The sequence below is a fragment of the Gymnoscopelus braueri genome (assembly GCF_963280865.1).
Source record: "Gymnoscopelus braueri genome assembly, chromosome: 20".
Lineage (NCBI taxonomy): Eukaryota > Metazoa > Chordata > Actinopteri > Myctophiformes > Myctophidae > Gymnoscopelus > Gymnoscopelus braueri.
Window position 1 is genome coordinate 25,049,875 of NC_137622.1, and position 8,973 is coordinate 25,058,847.

The following is an 8,973-nucleotide window of genomic DNA, read 5'->3' on the forward strand; positions in this document are numbered from 1 at the left end:
TATAGTGCATTGTAGTGTGAAGGAGTATAGCTATCGTAATATGAATAAATAATATATTAAATATCCCCCTGTCTCACTCCCTCTCTTCAAAATATGAATATGATGATAATTTTCAATGTTGGAGATACTACCTTTATAGGTTGACACTACAATCAGTCAATCCTCATAAGAACAAACAAACATACACATTATCATGCACATTATGTATTGTCATGTTGCAAAATGCAAATCATAAAAGAGTAGGCCTACAAGACATTATATTAGCAATACACCCCTACATATTCACTCAAGTTGCTCTAGTGTCATCTCGATTTACATAACTTATATGAATCTATAAAACCAGGTGTACTACTTTAACTAAAACTTGCAGATGTAAAACATTTACACTGTTCAGAATATATATTTTTATAATTTTATTTGGCTAATATAGCCAAATAAAACAAAGGCTACACGTGAAACGATTGTATGGCAAAGAAATGCTTTTGGTTAGTCTAACTGTTAAAACATTTATTACCAAATGCAATCTAAAGCCAGATGCTTCATTATTGTATGTGGGTGAATAACGTTTTATTTGGAATGGATGCACCTTAAGTTTCAAAACCCATACCTGTTAGCAGCCAGTCTGTATGAACCTGGCAACACCAAACTAGCTCGCGCTAGTGGAGCAAGCTACTGCTCACAGTTCGGCATGTTGTTGTCATGACATTTAGTGGAGCTACATAACTCGTTAAGGCTATAAAAGGTCGACATTAAGAGTTTATTTGAAGCATGAGTGCGTGTCAAAAATCCTTCCACTTCAGATGAACTGCAGAATGAATGAATTAAACTAAACGACTCAAGACCTGAAACAGCGCGTTGACTGACAGACAGGTTCAGTCAGTCTGAGAGAGAGGAACGGTGACATGATGACAGCACTGACTGGACCTATCAAGTACGGAGCTAAAGCCTATGCGCCGGGTGGAAAGTAACTAAGTACATGCATGTACTCAAGTACTGTACTTGAGTACAATTTTGAGTTTATTTTTTATTTTTTACTTTACTGGAGTATTTCCAGTTTTCAGTACTTTTACTTCTACTCCACTACATCTCAGAGGCAAACATTATACTTTTACTCCACTACAATTATTTGAAAACTTACTACTGTAGCTACTTTGTAGATTTTGATTATTATTGCAAAACATAGGCTACATTAACCACTTCCGCCCTATATAACGTTGGCTATTTGAAAAATATGCTATGTTGTGAGCTTGTAGATCTGCTATTTTCAAAAGATCTTTTGAATACGTACAGTATTATATATGACAACTTGTGAAACAGGACATTCTACATAATGAGTACTTTTACTTTTAGTACTTTAAGTACATTTTGTTGCCAATACTTTTGTACTTTTACAAGTACAGACAGAGTATTGCTACATTGCAGTATTGATACTTTCACTTAAGTAAAAAATATGAACACTTTTCCACCACTGCTATGAGCTGGAGCCCATTTGATCCCGGATTGAGCCCTCATAGGTGTTACCAATCATAATGATTAAGGTTGTGTTCCATTCAGGTCAGACTAGGGGTGCTGGCTCACTCACTACTGGACATTAAATGGAACAGAGCCATATCAACAGTTCAACACATGTAAAGGAAGTAATTAAGCAGCCCAGTGTTTGGCCAATTATGGCTGCCATGTGAGGAACATCATACCATAGAATTATACATCATACAGTGATGATTTTAATTTCTCAAGGCCTACAGTACTGTATGTATAGCAAGCACAATACATGCTGTACAGCAGAGGCCCAGTGTGGCTGTGGCCTTCAAGCAGTGAATCATGCAGTGTTTTAGACATTTTGTGGTGAATGGAAAGACAGTCATGAGATTCAACTCGGAGCAGAAGTGTCATAGGCTAGAGTAGACCTACTGATAGGTGAGCATTATTCTATATTCTGATTCTGACATTTTGTGCCACTAGCAGTAGTGATGCAGCAGTAGTGGATGTTCATCAGATCTATCTGTGTTTATGATGTTGTTGTTGTTGTTGTGGTGCTATTTTATGGAATTATTTGGTTGCAAAGGTGTACAGTAGACACATTGAGTTCAAAATAAGAGTAGACACGGTTATAACGGTTGAAAATAAATAACGAGAGGCCTGCAGATGTTATTTGTCCAAATATAGGCCCTATAGGCCTTTGCTGTGTCTATTCTGTCCTCATTTATGTTGGTTAGTCGTGACTGACAATTCAATCTCAGGGTGTTAAAACCCTGCCTGCACCAACATCTCTTGTTCTGTGTGGGTGTGGGTGTGGGTGTGAGTGTGGTGTGGTGTGGTGTGGTGTGGTGTGTGTGTGTTCCTAGAAACTGAAAGGCTGCTGTATATGTAAAAAGACAAATGACAGAAAGTGACATTATTCATCATTATCATCATGATCATTATTATTACTATTTGTTTCTTTTTTTCAATTTCACTCTGCTTTATAGGGATAAATGTTTCAATATTACCAAGTGTGGCAAGTGTCAGGGAATCATGATAAACACAAAATTAATAAAGAAATAATGATTTCTCTTCAATGAACTTCTGTCCTGACCCCCGCGTCTATCTGCTGTCTCCAGCCTTCACCTGGCGAGCCCTGCTGATAACTCTGTCTGTCCCGTGGTGAGCGTCCTTCCAGAGGGGAGAGAGAGAGAGACGGTCATTGGCGTCATGGAGGACCTGCCCCATCGCGCCGGGCCAGGTCTACATTGAGGTGGAGTATGACTAAGAGTAGTCAAAGACCGCCTCATCACCATCCACCAGCGAGAATGCAACATGCTGGTGAAGAAGACTGATGAGAAAAGGCGCCCTACCTACGTAGATACTCTGCGGCGTGACAGCGGAGCTAACAACACTGCAGAGCTCTGGAGGGCAGCGATTCAGGAGTCCCGAGTTGGTGTTGGCTAGACCGCACTCTCCCATGGCATGGCATGGCATCACATTACCCCAAAAGATTATCATCACTTCAAGGCAGCCTTCTGATCATTCCCTCCAAGATTAGTGAAAATCCAGCCATCCATTCTGGTCTACTAATTGTGAGTACATTCTTTTCTATTCTATTCTGATGGGTTGAAGGTTTTCTGGATGACCGCTGTATCATGGAGTTGCCACTTAGTGTTGCCACTAGTCGTGGGGGATATTGATCTAACTGTGATGGTGCTGTGTTCTATAATGAATGGATTCAATGTTTCTGGATGATATCACGAAGAAGTTTGCTGTTGTGCCACTTACTGTAAGGTACAGTAGTGGATGTTGATCTAATTGTGATGGCATATTTTATTGTGTGAAATAATATGTTTGCAGAGTGCAGAGTCTAGGCCTAATGGTAGAAATGCACAAGACATCTCATGTTGTTTGCTTCCCTGTTTTTTATTCTGAATTAGTATTACAATGTCTTGTGATTTGTTTACTTTTGAATGCTTGATTATGAAATAATTCGTTCATACTTTTAGTGAATTAAATTAAATGTTGTTATAGTGCCATATCACAAGTTGTCTCAAGGCACTTGAGCAGGGAGATGACATTTCCCCCCTGAGCAAGCATTTGGTGACAGTAACGAGGAGAAAGTCCCCTTTTTTACGGGAAGACACCTTGAGCAGAACCAGGCTCTTGGTGGCCATCTGCCTTGACTGTGCCAGGAAAAAAGAGAGAGAGAGAGGGAGGGAGACATGAAGATGTACAACACAATATGTTAACTAGAAGGCTTCAACCTCTACATTGGTAGAGCTTAGTAGATTTGTGAATTTGAATCTGTTCTTCTGCTGCTTGGAAAGCCGTTTCAGCTACATTGGATGTATTATGATGATGATGATGATGATGTCATGCACATATTGTTAATATGTTAAGGTTTTTAAAGTTAATAATAAGTGTTGATCAGATAGTTTGTATTTCCTAAACTAATGGATAATACCCAGGTTTTGACAAGGACACACTGGTTGGTTATAGGCCCCTCTACCTTTGTGTTACTGCCATCTTGTGGTTATGTTTCAATGTTTCTCATGATGCAGCTCAGTCAAATGATAGAAATGGCACAGCTTATGGCCTATCTCATTTTTGTTAATTATTTGTCCTTAATAACTTTACTTGAACTTGGTTGGAATCCAAATCATCAAGTATTATTGTCAAATATCCAACAAACTGCACATTGGACTATCAGATATGACGTTTTATATTTTATTTGAGATCAATCCCTTTTAAGGACAGGTTTCTGCTGTGATTTTCAACTGATAAGCTGCTTATCGTGCTTAGTTCAGTTTTCATTTGAGGAAAGACTGTGGCCCCTATGGCCTGTGAATATATCAGTAACTTATAAAAGATCGAAATAAACAAGCATGTTTGTTCTAGCCACCTGTGTGGGACTTCTCATCAGTTTCTGTGAATAAGATATTCCTGCCTGGCAGTGAAAAAAAAAATAAAATACATCACTCTGTCTGAATTCAACATATATATATTTTGACAAATGAAACAAGCCACAAATATATTATAATTGCAACTAAAAACAAGATCGATTTTTTTAATTGATTTGAAAATCGTATTCTAATTAGTCTGGTTGCCCTAACAGGGCAACCAGACTATAGTAATCTTCGCACTTTATTATTATTATAGATAAACTTTATTTCAAACCGCATCTCCTCCCACAGTTTATTTTTCCCAATTTAGTGCCATATGTCAAAATGACCGGCTTCACCGGGAATCGTGCGCTTGTATTTTGCTAAGAGATTGGTTAAATAGTTTAATTGATATTGATTTATTAGTGCATTAAATTTCCCCATCCACTTTAATGGAAAAGTGAAAAAACTCAAATTCAAGTATTTTTTTCTCTGAAACCGTAAGAGCTAGAGTTACCAGATTTGGAGGGGAGGTTCATAATTTAGTCCGAAATTATTTTAAAAAGAATTACACCAGTCGGCCTCATGGTGGCGCTATAACAGCCCACTTTACGTTTTGGCATATAACTCTTGAACCGTAGGTCCTAGAAAAAAAAAATCCCCTAGATTCCTTGGGTCATGACGCAACTCCCCATATAGGCCACGCCCATTTGCGTCAGGATAGATTTTCCGCCATTTAGAATGTTCTTCAAAACACACTTTTAGCTCCTTTTCCCACATATTTTGTCCAAATCAGGGGCCTGTTTTACAAAAAAGGCCAAAACTCACAAACGAAACGTCCAGTCAATCCCAAATTTGAATCACATGTCAAGGGTGGTTTACTCAACAAATCCCCAAAAGCATTTCCACTTTGATCCATAGGGGGTGCCACAAATGCTCAAAATGTAACCGTTTGATGCAAAAACCTTATTTTGGGGGGATCAATCCTCTCAAAATGAAACGCAAGTGATCTCAGGAGTGACGTGACAATGTAATTGGCACAGCCTCCGACGGTATTCCTCTCAGCGTATTCCTCGAGTCCCGGCGGCAGTGACCCGCGACTTGCGTCGGTGCAACCACACTTTGCAATTGCCCTGAATTGCGACGCGTCTAGTTCTAAGTCGATGTTTGTAAAGGCTATTCATTTTAGCCCAGATGTTGTTGCTGTTGGGCAGAAACTTTTTATCTCCATAAATTTAATAATTTTCCCCCCATAAATGAATGCCCTACTTTGTCGTTCGTAAAAAATAGATGACCTTACAAGCTCACAACATGTCGCAATGTGATGTGTTGAGCTGGTTTTGGACATACAAGGTTTATGCCTGACAAAAACGATATTTAACATTTTCAGATATAAAATCAATGTCTTTTATTGCTTTTCATTGTTATAACTGTACAATAATCATAGATGTGTGACAGACTATATTTCCCTTCTTGCAATTGTCTCTTAACTTGGCAATGTGAGCACTTTTATGTGTGGAAAAAAAAAGAGACAAAAAGGCACACATTCTGCAATCAACATGCAAGTGCAATGGAGAGACAAGAATGACAGAAAGTGTGTGAGTTTGTGTGTGAATAATGTACATACTTGGTTTTAAAGTTTTTATAAAGGCTTATTAAGTATTCCAACCAAACCTTTTTATCACAGGGTGTTTGGTGTATGACAGATGGATGAGGGTGCAGCTAGCTAGATAAACGTTATCACTCCAGAAACCAAGTCATCGCTGGTAAAAAACAGAGCACACTTTTGATAACACACTACGGGGGGGGGGGGGGGGGTTCCTCTTAAAATGAAGAACACATATGTAAATCATATTTTTATTTAATTCAAGAGCCAGCTTGGTTACACAGCAGTGGCACCTAATTCACTTCTAAGATGTCTCCTCCAAAGTGCACAGGGAAGCCGTTCTCACATTTTATGACGATCCTCCTGGTGCTGGTTTTGGTTTTGGTACCGTACCGACATCGCTGTGGGCCATCGTTAAATTGAAGCCTACAAACCAAAATAACAAAGAAGCCGGAGCTCTTCGTCAGAAGCACGCCGTTGTGCGGGTATGGCTCTCCAGCACGCCCACAGATGTTCCTGATGTCGCTGAGGCGTGCACTGGTGATGAAGGTGTTGGTTTCCTTGCACTCGTCATGGTTGCGGCCCGTGTAGATCTCCCTATCCCGTATCACTTGGTCACAGGTGCTTGGGTTCATGTTAACCAAGAAGTGCTGATTTAGGAACCTCGTATAGCCTTCTGGCGGCACAGAGTGCACTGTGGTGCAGAGTAGTGCCAGGAGCAGGCATGGAAAGTAAGCCTTCATGATTCCCTATGGTCAGTGTTGGACAGAAACCCCTATGGTCAGTGTTGGACAGAAACAAAGTATATTTACTTGAGGGCTGTATCATTGCTTGAGTATTAGTTTTTTGGAAACTAATGACTTTCACTTCACCACATTTCTAAGCCATTATTGTTCTTTTAACTACATTTCTAGGAAGGGACCCCCGTGACCCAAACGTACACACAAACTGATTAGTTAGTGACACTAATCAGTCACTAACTGACTTAAAGGAGTAGTTCACCCAAAAAATGACTTATTTTCTATCAATTACACACCCCATGAAGCCTTGAATTCATGGAGATTGTTTTTGTCGCATTCCTAAGCCAATCATTTGATGTAATCGGTCTCAATGGAGTCTCCGTCATCAAATTATTGGCTTAGGAATGCGACAAAAACAAAAAAAAAATCTCCATGAATGTTTTGGGTGAACTACTCCTTTAAGCACTATTTCAAAAATAGTGAAAATAGCTGATCTACATGTTTGCGACATGTTGAATCGTGACATGTTGTAAGCTTGTACTGTAGATCTGCTATTTTCACAATTATTGAATTTCTTCAAACATTTCTTTAGAATGTCAATTAATGATGTCAGAAGATAAAATACATATTTAATGAAGACTTTCTGTCATCGTGATAAAAAAAGAGAAGCAAATGCAGAGAGTAGTTAAGTATGTTGCTGTTATTACAGCAACATACTTAACTACTCTGCATTTGCTTTTTACAATTGAGCAATTTTTTATGTTGGCAATATATACACAAAAATGCTATGGATAAAGACGGGATAATTACCTGTGTCATGTACACTGTAGTGCTGATCAGCGAAATGCAACAGTGAATTTGCGTTGTTTAGGATTGGGGTTGAACTTCGGTTCCTTGACCTATATTGGCACAACTGTACAATTATCTAGCCAGTCACACAAGCAATGCAACAAATTAGATCTCCCCTTGTAAAGGGTATTTGAGCAACCGAGTTAGCGGCCACAACTCAGACCGGTGTCTTTGATGGTTTTATTATACTAATACACAATAACACACAATACAAACATACTCTAACACTTTTAGGCCAGTAGGTTATAAACCTAGAAAAGGAAATACAAACAACAACACAACGACAAATTACTGACATGAGATATACACACAAAACTATAAAACACATCAGAAATACATACATGAATCGTTGTGTAAACACACTCTCAATTCTTACCGCCAGTCTCTTGTAGCTCGCAATGGAAAATGACGAACGCAGCAATAACACCCTGGTAACTAGTAACACTGATGCATGCAGAACACTTCCGTCCTGTTCAGTGAGCATCCACTCTATTTATATGGGTTGGTCTACCCATGTGGGTGTAACCTGTTATGGCAGAAAATACTAATACTTATACTAAAATATAAGGAGCATACAAGATGTGATGAGACATTCAATTTAATAGGGATCCCTAGAGCAGTGTTTCCCAACCTTTTTGGTGCCAAGGCACACCTGGCATAGCCAAAAGATCCCAGGGCACACACAATAGGGCAGGCTATATTTTTATTGCTGCTACAATGTATGATGAACCAGAACAAAAATATTTACTCTCATGTATACTAGATGTAATAAATAAACCTTGAACGCAGGCTGAAAACCCATTTCTTCAGGAAACACTACCCTGACCCTTCCACTTAGCCTTGCCTACTTGTTGTCAATTATTTGTACGCGCTCTTGTTTTATTGGATCTTGTTTATTTTGATACACTTATTGGTTTTAGCTCTTGCTCATTTGATCTTCCTATTTGTCTCATCTATTTAAGAAAGTAGGTAGCTGATATATAGCACTTTTACCTTAGCGCTAGGTATACTCTTAGTTGCTTGTTTTAGAAGAAGACTTCCGGTGAACTTAGTTTTCTTGCCTACCTATGTTGAATGCACTTATTGCAAGTTGCTTTGGATAAAAGCGTCTGCTAAATGACTGTAATGTAATGTAATGTAATGTAATGTTGAACATTACAAAATATCTTTGGCCTACAAATACAGTATATAAACTTGGGTCAGTGCAATGAATGTAGGAGTCTGATTTCACCTTCAAGTTCCCAGAGTAAAACTTCTTTGGTATTAAACCCAATATACTTCTAAAAACACAATATCCCAACATTTATGACAGCACTCACAAATAACTTTAAAAATAAAAAAAAGGACAGAGACAGTGCCTCAGTTTTGTAAACTTGTTTGCTTTGATTAGTCCATGAGCCAGAGCCCCAAAATGGAGCCATGATTATGA

At 38.7% G+C, this 8,973-nt stretch overlaps 1 long non-coding RNA gene across 1 annotated transcript; it reads right to left on the reverse strand.

The window, feature by feature from the left end:
- Positions 1-5,742: 5,742 nt before the first annotated feature.
- LOC308075980 lies at positions 5,743-8,011 on the reverse strand. Its single transcript, XR_013932238.1, has 3 exons — positions 7,921-8,011; positions 7,506-7,594; positions 5,743-6,730 (listed from the first exon to the last, which is right to left on the reverse strand). It is a non-coding gene; the product is annotated as an uncharacterized lncRNA (long non-coding RNA).
- Between the last annotated feature and the right edge of the window lie 962 nt (positions 8,012-8,973).